General features: G+C 44.6%; 1 protein-coding gene and 1 long non-coding RNA gene across 2 annotated transcripts in view; one reads left to right on the top strand and one right to left on the bottom strand.

Annotated features, from left to right (window-relative positions):
- LOC128812426 (vesicle-associated membrane protein 2-like) overlaps positions 1–14676 on the bottom strand; it is a 41841-nt gene that overhangs the window by 25939 nt on the left and 1226 nt on the right. The window lies entirely within an intron of this gene.
- Positions 3610–7442, top strand: LOC128812428 (uncharacterized). The gene is made up of 3 exons (XR_008438710.1): positions 3610–3747; positions 4518–4731; positions 6435–7442. It is a non-coding gene; the product is annotated as an uncharacterized LOC128812428 (long non-coding RNA).

Genomic DNA, 14676 nt, shown 5'->3' with positions numbered 1-14676 from the left:
CCCAAAACTCTATCTCAGCCACACTAATCCTGTGAAAGCAGTGACTCACCTAGTAATGGCTTTTCATAAATTAGACAGCTAAAAATGGGTAGGAAGCATGAAACCATTAACAGTTCCTGTAGTGTAAATTCTCTCACTGCATGTGAAGAAAATCCATGGCAGTAAAAATAAGAGATGAAAGTGTCAGCACCCGTCATGTTTAAATATGCTGTTAATAATTCAAATCTTCCTCCCTTGGAGCCGATGGCTTCAGAATGAATCACTCTATTTCCTTCCTCAAATGAAAACTGAGTTTCTGTTGCTTTCTAATCCCATGTGTTTTCATCCCAGCTGTGAGAAGAGAAGAAGTCGAGGTGGCCAAATGCGTTGTTCACGGTGGAACAACAATGTGAGATGGTAATGATGATTTTTCAGTATGTCCACAGCTAATTCTTGCTTTTATCCCACCTTTTATTTTATGATACCTCCCACAGCAGCACTGTGTGTGCTGTCACCTCCCACCCCTCACACTTCCCCAGACATGACTGATGGTAAAAATGACAAAAAGTGACCCAAAAGAAAAGCAACTCAGAGCTGCAGAAGGAGGAGTCACTGCATCTTTGGGAGCAGCACTCCCTTGTTCCAGCTGCTCTGGGCCTGGCAGGAACAGAGTGTGCCAAAGGCTGCCACTGTGATCGCTGCTCTGTACAAGAGCACCAGGGCAAAACAAGGGTTGAAAACTCTTAAGGTTTGAAAACTGAAATTTTAGGACCGGTAGCTAAGCTTACCTGTGAACTAAGATAGAATGGTTGTACAAAAAGAAAAGAAAAAAAAAAAAAAAAAAAAAGAAGAAGAAAAAATAAAACAACCCAAAAACACAACCAAAAAGAGGTGCCAGACATAACAAAGTGCACAATTTTCTCATGACACAGGAAGGACTATAACAGACCATCCTAGAAAAGGTGTGAACAGCGTGGCCTCACACTGGGAGCTGCCAAAGGCCTGAAACAGTCCTTGATGTACTGCCTCAGTCCCTCTGAAATTCTGTTGGCATCCTACTACCAGGAATTCTGAATATCAAATATTCAGCTCAAGGTCTCTTATCTTCTCATTTCCAGAGTAATAACATCTCTCATCAAAACCATTCGTTCTATCCAACCCAGTCTTGCTGCATCTACTTCCCATAATTTCTTGGGGTTTGTTTATACTTGGCCAAACTAAACAAGATATTAAGAGAATAGAAGATAGCAGTGCTTTGCTGTTAACAGCTGACTTTTGCACTCATGTTGCTCCATTCCTTCTGGACCATGCACCCACTGAGATCTATTCCTTTATGTAATTCCTTCTGGTCACAAGGATAGAGGAGAGATTGCTCTTGCAGTTGCTCTTGCTTTAAAACAAGGGAAAATTGCTAGTTTAAAGTAAAACTGTCTAACCAAAGGAAAGGCTTAGAATTTGATTTTTAATTTAGTTTTTTTTTTTTTTTCATTCCAAGTTGCCTGTGAGCTGGAAACAACAAATCAGTTTAGGCACTTAGAAGAGCAGAGGAGCACCCACAGAGCACAGGCAACACTCATGAGGAGCGAGGGCTGGGAGAGCAGGAATTTCCAGGGCCTTTATCTCCCTCTCTCCCCATCTGGTAACATCACCCCTCCCACAGCATATGGCCACAGGCACGGCACTAAATGGGATGTGCTGCTGAAGTGCACCCCAGTATTGTTCAGCTCATCAACACAGAGGTGACACACATAAAAAAACTCTCCTTCCTTACGGTCACTATACCAATCCTTTATCAAAATAAACTTCTGGAGACAGAAAGACAAGAGAGGCAGGTTGTTTCTTAAAAACTGAAAAGGCAAATGAGACACTGACCCCAGACAGAGGGCAAGCAGGGGCTGCTAAGAGGCACTGAGTGTTGTTTATTCAGGACTGTCAATAAAGGAAAAACCAGCAGGTTTGTGGGGATGCTCAAACGTTTGCAGCAATAAGTCAGAGGGGCGAGCAGCAACACCTGCAGATGGCTCTGAGTGGCAGAGTGTCTCTCAGGAAATCCAGGACTTTCATTTAGGGCAGGTGAAGCCTGGCACAAACCCTGGCACTGGTGCTTTGTGCCAAGGCTCAGGAAAGGATGGGATATAAACAGGACAATGAGGTGCAGCTCCGCTCGGCCCCAGAAGCCCACCCCAGCCTTGGACAAAGTCACTGATCTCAGCTTCTGGAGGCATTTCAAAGCCTGATTCCCACTGACATGCCACTGAGAGGGAGATCCTTGAGACCTATCTTTGCTCTAGCTCCTGTTTCTGAGTGGCTGTGACACAGGAACGCTGCAGGAGCGAGCGAGGCTCGTGGACACCTTCAGCAGTGCCGGTGATCTTTGCTGACATAACCTGAACAAAAGTTTTTTCTCAGAGCTCTTCACCCATGAATATTTCCTAGCTCACCAGATGGATTTCTGCCTTTCTTTCTGGGATAAGCTCCATAATGTTTGTGACCCCAGCAGGACCTGCTCAGACTATTAAAGTGACTTTTTAAGAGTTATTACAGTTCTGTCAGTCTCTTGTCAGTATGACAGGATCTGCTTGCAGTGCAGGGTGCATCAGGCTGCAGTCACCACACAGAGCACTGCAATAGAGCAGGAATTCAGGACTGCAGCTCCAAGGTTATTTTGACACCACAGAAGTGGAGGCTGCACCAGACAGGAAAAAGTCCCAATTCCCACTAATAACCCTTTAGCTACAACATATAATCTCAAGTACTTAGCCATCCATCTAACTACCCTTTATCTCCAACAAAAAAACCTACTCCTTCATATTCCCCTCTTTTATGTTTGAACTAACTATTTTCTCCAGGTGTTTTTTTACCTTGTCATAATCCATTACCTTCATATGCTTTGATCTTTCCATAGGGAATTTATTTTCTCTCTTCAAATATCTTTTCTAGTCAGAAGATATTTTCCCCAGTCCACAGGCTTTGCTCCATTCAGATGTCACAGCATGATGCTTATTTTTACCTGCCTTTTTAATTTTTTTTTTTAATTTATGAACATTTAGGAAATCAAATTTAAAATTAGAACCAAGCCAGGCAAGTTTATTCCTGATGACACAAGATGTGGCCTCTGATGAAAAATCTAAAAGATACACATTGTGTACAGACTGCTGGAGCAAATTCACTCCATTTTGTGAGGCAAAATAGTTACAGGAGAGCAAAGATACTCAAAGGTCAGTCATAGATCAACAGTTGTTATTCTGAAGGAAAATAATCCAGGAAAATGTATTCTATGCAGCTACATTTGCCTTAGTTTTCCAAGGAGATTTTAATTCTTCTTTGGTTCATTTGTCAATGTTTGTATTGTGTAAATCTGTGCAGTGCTGAGGTTGCCAGTGTTGCAAGAATCAATTTGCTTTACTTCCATGTACATGACAGACTGGGAACAAGAAGGAAAGAGAAAGATGCTGGATGCATCCTCTTCCACCTGTTGTACAGCCCAGGATTTTCTTCTTCTATGAACAGGGCCAGTTCCTGTGCAGTCAGGGGCCACCCATTGTCCCTCTGTGAAATAAACTCCCCATTTCTCTGATGCTGCAGGCACAAAGTTAAAATGATTGCTCTTGGTTTGTTGCCATTAGACTGCTACTGATGATACCTCCCCATGGAGAGGGTGAGCAGCAGCAGCACATCCTGGGCAAAGCCAAGTACTCCTGACAGAACCCAGAACTCTGCAAAGCCAGATGCCCAGACTGGGACCAGAGCCACCCCAGTGGACTGGAGGTGAGGCCCCAAACCAAAATGTTAAATTCCAGCATTTAAATTTGTCAAGTAACTTCTCCATTGTAGATATTCTGAACAACAAACAAAACAAATTGCCTGTCCCAAAACAAGCCATCTAATGCATACACATAGAAAAAATATCAGCCTCAGGGCTTTATTTCTAAAGAAAGAACAAAACACTGAATTGTCAAACAGAATATGCTTGCAATCATAATGCTCATATGTAAAATAGCTCTTGCACAGCATCATGGAAAATTCTGAATTGAGCTTTCTTTATAGACATTTGCACAAAGCAACTGTCATTATAAATAGCAGCAATTTGGAAAAAAAAAATCTGCATGCTTCTGGGCAGAGGTATTTGTTCCTGTGCTGAATATCTTCTCACCTAAAGTCTCACGCTTCTTGTGGAGTGTTAATATCTTCTCCTAATCCTTGTAAGGTCAACTTGTCTTTGTGACCTGTGAGCTATGCACCCTGAGCATTTATCTGGACACGCCCAAGAGCAAGTTCTATGTAAAATCTATGTAAAGAAAAAAATGACACAGATATTTAGAAATACAAAATACACCACAAGTAAAGAAAAGCAAAGGTTTTAAGGAAAAGTAAAGGCTTCTCAAGAAGAACCCTGCCTTGGTTATGGCAGTACCTATAAGGAGTTCCCAGTTCCAAACAAGCCCCCACTACTTGGGCAATGGTTTAATAATTGAAGATAACCAAACAAAGTCCTTGAGTCTTTTTTTTCCCCTTCTTCCCTTTGTTCTGCTTTGCAGACAGAAGGCAGAGACAGCAGTAATTTCATTCTCTGTACAACAGAGAGGCAGAGTGATTTCTGGACATCCCAGCCACTCTGTCCTTGTGAACTCCTCACTCAGCCTCTCTGTGGCTGCAGCCAAAAGAAAAGAGCAGTAATCTCTTCTATCCCCAAAGCCTGTGATCCTGACCCAGCCCTGCTGCAGGCCTGATGGACACGCATGGGCAGCAAAGGTATGGCCCAGGTAAAGCTCCTGAATACAGAGATTTATCCTGGTATTGATTTCAGCAGGGCAGAAATCCTGTTTCTCCTCACTGCTCGTGTTCAGTGCAGACACAAAAGCTCTCTGACTGGAAAGGATGGCTCCACATGACCCCCCCCACTGCCTTTGCATGTACACAGCAGGAACATCCAGAGTCCTAGATGCTCCTTAAGGATGTTTGGACAGAGATAAAGCTTTGCTCAGAATGTCAGGTCTCCATTCTGAGAGAGAATTGTGCTGCTAGGCCTGCTGAGAGGTCACAGCACCTCTCACGTGCCTCATTCAAATGCTGAGGCACATATGGTGCTCTCATTTGGGATGTGAGGTCAAAGTAAAAGAAGCCTTGTCCATCATGAGAATTCTCAGTTTTCTGTGCTGCTCCCAAAAAAGGCTTTACCAGGTTGGAGCTTGTCAGAGCAGAAAATGCAAAGGCTTTTCAGAAATCCAAAATTCTGTAAGAAAGAGTCGAGGCCCTCACCCCAACTCCTCACATATTCTAAATTAATTTTATTCTGACCCCAGCCCACATCCAGTCTGTTCTGTTATGAAAGAATGAGCAGAGTTTGCCTGGTTTATTCTCTCAAAGAGACAGCCAAGAAGAATAAATGCAAATTATTCTACTTTGACCAAATTAAAGGAAATTGTAGCTCAGAGCAGAGGGATTCCCATTGTTCATCTGACAACACAAAGGAATTACTGCAATCCTGTCTCCTGTCACCACTGACAGGCTGTTGGATGTGTTTCTGTTGCTAGTCCTTCGTCATTTACCTGCAAAATCTCATCAGCAACCTGCACAATCCATTTCAAAGCAAAACAAAGACAACAGAAATAAATGTAAGCCACTGCAAAAAATCCTTTCCGCTACAGGAGTTTCACAAATGGTTACATGTACCCAAACAGTGAAGCACAAATACTATGCTCCACTTTCAGGAAACAGCTGCCTTTGCTGTAAACACACAAGAAGTACTAGAACAGACCCAGAGACAAGCACCAGCACCAAAGGACAAAAAAGAAAAAAAAAAAAAAAAGAGTGAAGTTTTAAATTAAATTAACATTTGGCCAATTGCTGTTTAGGTTTTGTTAAATGTTTCATATTTTGCAATATTTGGGAATTTTTTACATTCACTCAGCAAAGTAAATCATGCTTAATTCATTGGGAGTTACCTTCTAAACTACCCTTTGCTACTTTTTTTAATGTTTCCCTTCACATTGTGCAATGCTACTGCAGCACCTCAGGGGGAAAGCATCTTGCACAGAATGACTTGGCTCTGAGCTGAGCCTGATCCAGTCAGTAGCCATGCTGCCTCTGAGGATTTTGGATTTACCTTCCCACACAGGTACAACCTTCTGGACCCCTTTTCCCTTTGCTGCATAGCACTTCATCTCCTAAGGGGCTTCAGTGCTTGCAACCACTCAGTGCTACCAAATGTATGATTGCTGGAGTCCTTTCACTTGGTACAAGACCACAGTGAGAAATCCTTGGTCACTGCCAGCACACAGGAACAGGGGGGCTCTGGAGAGGAGCTCTGCTCTGTGGAGTCCCTGTTTCCCTCTCCAAGGTGCAGGCCCTCTCTGGATTCACACACACAAACACTCAGAGTTGTTCTTCCTTCTGCCCAAATATTTCGTGTTTGACTCTATGTTTTCCTCCAAGTCCTCCTTTCTGCATGACAGGTTTCACCATCCAGGCTGCTGCTGGAGCAGGAAGGGCTGGCAGAGGCAGATCGGGACTCAACAGGCTTTATTTCCAAAGCTGTGCTGGTGAAGGAGCTCTTGAACAAACAGCTCTCTAGGAGTCAGCAACAAGAAAAACACCAGCTTGCAGAGTGCATAACTGGCTTTGCCAGTTGGGGGTTAAACTAGAAAAGCACCTGTCAGCTGTGATTTCTGTTAGGAGATTGTTCAACTGCTAAGACATCTCAGTCTGCACAGAACTTAATCAAATCTGCTCATTCTCCCCTAGAGTCAAGTGCATAAAAGTGATTGTCACTGCAAGGGCAATGAACATGCTGATGGAAAGGTCTGTGCTTTAACATTCCTGCTGCTGAAGCCACAGATCAGTCACAGAGATAAAATACAAGGGAACACATCGCTTCATGCACATGAAGCAACAGAGACTGACGTGAAAAATGTGATTCCTGTCAGCATGCCAAGACGTGTGGGGCATATTCTGCTTTCCCATTCCCTCCCCCTGACTCCCTAAAATGTTCAATGCAAAGAAAATAGCATCAAGTTAAGTGACTTGAAATATTTTTGTATTTGTATCATCTAGTAAACAAAGTTGCTGAAAAATGTCATTGTGTGATCTTCACATGTGTGTGGGAGACCAGCTCAGCTGTCAGGGAATGACTGTACAGCTCCCTGCTGGAAAGAAGAAGTCAAACATTTCACAAGCAGACTTTTATAGCCTGGTGGGATCTCTGCTAAACGCTTGGGATAGCCAGGCTGTCAGTGGCTTCCAGGAGGATATCTGCTGATTCATCCTGGCAGTACCCACTCCCAAGTGAGCTGTCCCAGATGCCAATCAGCAGAAAGGCTCCCAGCCACAGCTCTGACACCAGCTCAGCAAATTCTGCCTTCAAGCCCTCGGGTGAGCCAGTGGGACAGAGGTCATCACCAAACCCCAGTCACCCTCTGAGGTGCAGAAACAACCCAGTACCCAGAGCCTTCTGGAAGGACTGGTCTGTCACTCAGTGCCCTTGGGATGTTTTTGCTGCTATTGATTAAAGCTCTTTGTTCCTTTGCTTCCTTTGTTAAAGCTCTTTGTTCCTTTGCTTCCCTTCCCCTCTCCCCACCTGAATTGTCACCACGGGTGACAGGTGCTGGCTGCAGGTGTTGTCTCTTGCACACAATGGAAGTGGATACTGCTGGAGACACGTGAAGGAAATCTGTCAGAGCTATCAGCAAACCCAGCTGCAGTTCAGAAAGCTTTCCCACAAGTCAGCCTAAAAAGAGTGAGGGGGAGAGGGGATGAGAAAATTTTGTCTCTTCTTTTAGTGTTGCTCAGGATCACTGACAGCAATAAGGAATGTACAGACTTAAAATCCCCCTCTAAACTCCAAAATAATGTACAAAACATGAACCCATGCATTAGTCTGTGCCAGCAGAGCAGGTTTGTGCTTTCCAGCAGCAGTGCCCTTTGCCTTGCTGCAGCACGCTGTAATTAAGGCCCTGCACAGGGCCAGTCACTCGCAGATAGAGAGGAGCTATTTTTGTATGTGAATTCAAATGAACAAATGCAATTTCTAACCACTGACCTCCTGAAGTAGATAACAAGTGGGTTTAGGGATAATTAATGATTTTCATCATTTCTAGGAAAGCTTTATCAGTATCCATACATTTCTAAAATGCTGACACATCACATGATCCAGGACCTCAGTGTCTAAAAAAGCACTGAGCACATCACACCACCCCTGGGTGCAGAGCCAGCAGCCCTGACTTTCTGTGTGTGCAGGGGGGATGCTGAGAAGCCCAGGCAGCCAGTTCCCAAGACTTTTCCTTCATGGATGCCCTTACACAGGCTCCATGCTACAGCAGAGCTGAGTACTTGGGGTGGATCACTCACTGTGAAGGTTCAGAGATTGATTCCACCAAGAAATGCAATTTGCATGGGAAACTCACTGCTCACCTCCTCTAGAGGAACACAAAATCTAGTATGAGGAAGGAGATCTGGAGAGGCAGGGAAGGTGCTGGGCTAGGGATCCATCCAACTTCTGATGATGACTTAAGTTTTCGTCTTTCGTATTTCTCAGATCCTGTGCTGCATTAGTGCATAACTCCAAACTCCATACAGAGTGTTAACTACTGTCTTCACATTTTGGTCAGACAAAACAATCCCTCTGGGCCTGAGATCCAAGGACACCCCACAGCCTCAAAAAGGCCCCAAAGAGTACAAACAAAAGTGAATTGGGGGGAGCAAACTGGGGGTAAGTGACTTCATTAGCTGAAGGTGTAATTGGAGCATTAACCCCTGATATGTGAATGGACCAAACTCACAATTGTCTGAAAAACTGGTGCCCATTGTCCACCTTGAGCGCAGCCTCTGAGAGGCTTCTGACTGCCCAGGGTGTAGCAATTGAAGGCCTTCAACAAATACCCACTTTATTCTCTAACTCTGCCCAGCCTCTGCTCTAGGGAGCCAGTCCAAGGCATCGCCTCCTGCCTTGGCCAGCACCACTCCCTGCCTGCTGTGAGCGACTCCTCTCCTTGCTGCAGGTGGCAGGGAGATCTTCCCCTCTGGTATGGATCTGAACACTCTCACTTGGTACGAACACATTTGGTTTTATTAAACAGATCACTCTGCTCTGCTGAGGCAGCACTTACAGGGGAACAGCACGATGGCTTTCCCCAGACTCCCAAGGTCTTGTTAGACACTTGTAGAGAGCTGGGAGCTGACACCGAGCCAGAGAAGCCTGCACTGGAGATGAAAGATGAGAAAGCTCACTTGCAGAGAATCTGGGTTTTGTTCTCTGTGGGAAGAACACAAACTTTTGCATTCAAGACAAATTTAATAATGCATTCCAGTGATCTGCATTTTTCCAAGCTCCTACATTCCCTCCCTTCCTGAATACCATATGTTTTCCCATTCTAGCAGAGGTATTTCTGCGGCATCCACTGCCAACGGGTTGAAAATTAAAGTTATCATGGATGAAACGTCAAGATGTTGAATGTTTGGGAAACAGCCAAATGTTAGTTTAATTAACTCCAACATACTGAATTATGACTGACCTTTTCAAACAGAACTAGAGAAGCAATGAGGTTGGAAGCAACCTCTGGAGATTATCTAGTGCAACCATCTGTTCAAAGCAGAGCCCATTAGATGGACTTGCTGAGGACACCATCCAGTCAGATCTTTTATTAGCTCCCAAAACAATTTTCAAAACATCTCTCCTCAACACAGACACTGCAAGAAGTCCTTCCAAGAAGTTAGTTCAAACCAAATTTTCCAACTTCATTTCCTAGAATGCAAAGAAGTGTTTTAATAATTTTGTAACAACACATTTTTCAGAATAGGAAATAAGAAAAAAGACTTTTGCTACAATGACTGCATTTCAGTGCTGATCACTTTTCAAATTTCAATTACTCATCAGAAATTTAAAATTTCAATATATAAATTCCTACCTGGGTCTTGTGTAAGCATCTTAAAAGAAAACCAGCACCTATCCAGTACCAAGCACTAAGAAGAGTTCACTTCAACACTTACCACTGTGTGTTTCTTCTCTTCAACTCCTTTCCAGATCACGTAAGGAGTTTTGGGAACTCTATGGACACTTTTTTTGCCTGCTCAGACTCCAGCACATGGAGACCATTGGATGGGACAGGACCCATCAGAGCCTCGGGGATGTTCCCACCACCCAGCAGGTCTGGTTCTGTCTCCAGCTGCTTGCAAAGGTTGTTGCAGTTCTGTGTGGTTTCAGAACAATGAAACCTTCAGTGAAGGTCACAGCACAGACCCCTCACAAACACAAACTTTCATCTCTCTGGTGCTTCCAAACCTGCAGTGGCCACATACTGGAAACCATTACCATGCATCTACTGGCTTATGCTGCAAGTGCACTACAATGCAGTGAGAGATGAAAAAGATGAGAATGTACTTAAAAAAAAAAATCAAAAAACCAAACTAAACAAAACACAACTCCTTATGGGGTTTATCTTCTAAAAGGTGATCATAGGAGAATCTCTACTTTCCAGAAGAGTTCTATTTTGATGCTGTGATACTGAGTCCAGGTGTAAGTTAAAATACATGATATATTAAATTTTTCTCTCATTTATTCTGAAATATAAATACTTTTATTTTACTTATTAAATTTTTCATCCAGAAAGATCAAGGAACTGGATCACCTAATTCAGATTATTTGGTCAGAAACTCCCATTCTAATTATATCACCCAGTACAGAAGCAGCAATATAACTGCAACCAACAAAACACTTGCAAAGGTACAGACAGCTCTATTTCAATGAGTTACTCACTAATTTACACTGAAAAAACATGAGGTTGTCATAGCTGAGAAGTTAGAAAAACACCACCTTGCAATCACTTGATACTTCTGCAGTGAATAATGCAAAAGGGTTTAGAGTGCTCAACCACAGACATGGGGAAAAAGGGAATTGCATCATTACAGAAACCTAGGCTGGTTAATTGCAGGTAATGGCTACGAATAATGACAGCAGAGAGTGCTGAATGACGTAGGAGAGAGAACATTCTCTCTCTCAGTTGTAATTGCTTCAAACAGTTTGGTCAATCTGAACTTACTGGTGACTGCCTGTGCTGCTCCTGCTGGAGCTGTAAACATTTGGCTAAGGCTGTCAGGGAGCTTCCAGGGGTTCTGCATCCCACAAATGGTGGCAGAGGAGCACGCTGGTGTTCAGTAGTTCTGATTTCTTTGTCTGGTGGTTAATGACCCCAACGCACAGAACTGAGCTCGTTGGACTGGTCACTCTCTCTTTTCCCACCTTCCAGCCTTTCTCCCTGGACGTGGCTACTTGGTAGAAAGCCCAGTGGCAGTCGAGGAGAGAAGGAACATTGGATCCATTTCTCTCCTCCCCTCAGCCCTGCCTGTCCATCCCCCACCCAGGAACATTCTCTACACACCTGCACACAAACATGGCTTTGCCTGGTGCTCTAACAGCCTGATCACTGATTCTTCAGGAAGGCATTAATTATGGAAGTAGTTCCTGAAGAAGAAGTGTTCCTTTGCCAGACCAATTCATCTGCTGCTGCAGCCACTCTCAGTGTCCTGTGAGTCACCCCACAGCTGGAACTACCAATGAAAAATGCTGGCAGTCAAGGGGAACAAGCTGCAGTGATGCACAGCAGAATGAAGGAGAGCTAAGTCACAAGGAAAGGGACCTCCAAACTACTTGTATTTGGGTTTCATCTACTTCATATCAGCCTGTTTGGAAAAATGTTTGTTAGGACACATAATCTTTGCCTGTACTTGTCACATATCCTTCCCATTAGCTCCCTTCCTGAGATTACTTCCTTGGCTGAGGCCCTCAAGACACCACACAGTTTGATCTCTACACTTTCAAACATTAATCACCCAAATATCCAAAAGATTTATGACCTACTTGGGCCACCCTTACTTCAAATGGCAAGTTGAGTGTATAAGGAATAACACTTCATGTGAGCTGGAAACATTTATTTCTATTGCAGTACATGAAGCTGATCTGTGTCTGCACGATGCCACATGAGAGCAGGTCAGGGGAAGCCAACAATGAATAAAACACATGAATCCCCCTGGTCATGTCTCCAGGCAGCAGATTAAGCAGCAGCTCCTACTCCTAACGCCCTGACTTCAAGGCTTTTACTAAGAGCTGTGAGCCTCAGAACCAGCAGGCAGGTCAGGGCAGAACTGTGCTGAAAACGGGGAGCTTTCCACTTCTCAACATCCTTTTTCCAATGTACATGGCCCTGCTGCTCTGAGAACAGCCTGGTTATTTTCTCTGCAAGCTCTATTACATCCCTTAGATGAGAAGAGCAGCTCCACAGCCATGGTTGTGTGAACCAGTCTCAAGCCATCATCCCTCTGGCTGGCTGCAGGAGGAGGCAGAATGGCAGCAAATGTCACTCCTGACCTTGGCTGGCTGGGTCTGAGGCAGCTGGCCACCAGGTAAGAAACCCCGAGAGCTCCAGGGACTCCCATCTTCCTGCAAAATGGATTTAGGGAGCTCTTGTGGAACACATTTCTGAGGGAACACAGGAACAGCATGGAACAGCTGCACCACTCTGAACGTGTATCCCTCCATTTCATGCTTGTTGGACTTCCCTAGGACATGCCCTGGCTGTATGCACTTCTGTAAGGCACTGAACTCCCTGCAAGCAGTGGATCAGGACTGAATAGTTTGTCTCTGCTGATTAGTACAAGAAAAGGGCAGGGAGATTTTGACAAGTTTTATAAAATTATGCCCACAAAAGCAGGGCTAAGTACTGCTCTACAAACAACAGGAGACAATAGTCACGACACTCTTCTCAGAGAAACTAAACAGACATTCAACCAGAACAGACTCACTGCTACTGCTGAAACCATTTTAATCCCACCCAGCCCCTCCTTGCTGCTCTAAAACAGGCACAAGAATAATTTTTTTAAGAAGCTCTAACTGCTACCTGGGGAATGAGATAGGATTTTGCCCTGGGGGGAGCCAGGTGCTTTGCTGCTCGTCTCACAGAAGGTGTCCCCTGCGGTGGAGCCCCTTGGTACTGGATTGATGCAATCAGAGGCACCCTGCAGCCTGGTCACTGACCTGCCTTAACAGCAGATGACACGATGCCTTGAGCTCCTATTGTATGGAATTACCCATTGAGCTGTGACCATTGTAAACGAGACAAAACCATCACTTCACCTGCTGCTCTTGGTCTGTTTTCCAGCAAGGAGCAAAGCTCAGAGCACCTCAACTCTGAGCACCATTTTGTCCTTCACTGCTTCTCACATCTCCTCCAAATGAGTTTGTGTGCTCTTCCTCACACCTGGAAAATCTTTCCCAGCTCTACTGGCAGGTCTAACCTTTCTCTGTTCTTGCTTTAAATACTTTTTATGTCCTTCTCCTTTCATTCAGCCTTTTGATGTTACAGCTTCCCCTCCTCTGCCTTCGTTAAGGCAAAAGTCCTGTTACCTGGATGGATCTCACCTGCCCTGGGTTGTGCTCACTGTGAGAGGCCACGGGGACAGATTCCCACCTGATGTGGATCATGCAGGTCTTCTGGGGTGATACACAGCCATGGGTCACAGAAAACATGGTGAATAAGGAACACTGTTCTCTGGTTTCCAGTACAAGAGTGAGAACCTGCTCCATGTCAGCTCCAAACCAACAGGGAGCTGCTTCCACATGCTGTATGGTCCAACTGCAGAGCTCCTCACCCCAGGACACTACAAACTGAGCAACTGGACACCTTACTGAGAGAACAAAGCCCACCAGGAGTCATGAAATACTAAGAACTCTCCTGAGCTTCAGACACTCCCCAGGCTGGAGACCTTTTCCTAAGCTGGAAATTGGGAAAGCATTCTGGGAATACCTTGGCACACCCCTGTACCCTTCCCTGAGCAAACCCTGCAAGCTGCTGCAGGGGACAGCACACGGGGGTGGGTGGGGCTGGCACCTGGCCCAGGGCAGATCTTTATCCCAGCAGTGAAGTCACAGCACCGTGAGTGTCAGTGCAGGTCTGGACAGGCACAGGAGGAGCCCAGCACTCCCACACGTGGCACAGCAGGAGAAGGCACCTCCAGAGAGCATTTGGTGCTCACCAGCAGCTGGCTCTGATAGCCAGGCAAGTCCAGCTGCTGCTGCCAGGCAGGAGCTAACCCACACTCACCTCTGTGGTTCATCAGTAGCTCAGCAGCTACTGGGACAAGACATCCATGGAGTTGTTCAAGGAAAGGTTTCCTTACAGCATCTGGCAGTGAAACAGAAGCCAACCGACACTGCCAATGACAAGGTGCTTGTTTGTCTTGATTTTCTTTCGATTATCAAACTGAAAGTCCATTTGGCTAAATTAGACAAAAACTGCTTTCCCATTTTCCTCTAATTTTTGTCAGCAGTCTGATGTAAAGCCCCTACAGAAGAAGTATGACCAAGTTATATCGGTATCACCCCTTCTACTTCATGAAAACCTACATACACCAAGACTGAAACACACACAGGTTATGTTAAACATCACCTGATTATTGCTTAGTGTCAGAACAGCTCAGATTGCATAGAACTGCAGCAGCAAACTCATATATTAATCATTGAAGAACAGCTCACGTACAAATAAAAGTGTTTGATGTCATCATCTGGCTCAACAGAAACACAGCTAGGCAACAGGAGCCTACAATGAACTGCCTTTAACTGACAGGCTTCGGTGTTTGCATAAGGAATCTTCTATTAGAAAGTTATTTTTTTGAATTCCAAGGAGTTCCTTGCTTTAGAAATATTTTGGA

The sequence above is a fragment of the Vidua macroura genome, chromosome 10, assembly GCF_024509145.1.
Source record: "Vidua macroura isolate BioBank_ID:100142 chromosome 10, ASM2450914v1, whole genome shotgun sequence".
NCBI lineage: Eukaryota > Metazoa > Chordata > Aves > Passeriformes > Viduidae > Vidua > Vidua macroura.
Note: the sequence above shows the minus strand (reverse complement) of the source record. Positions and strands in the feature narration are given on the sequence as shown.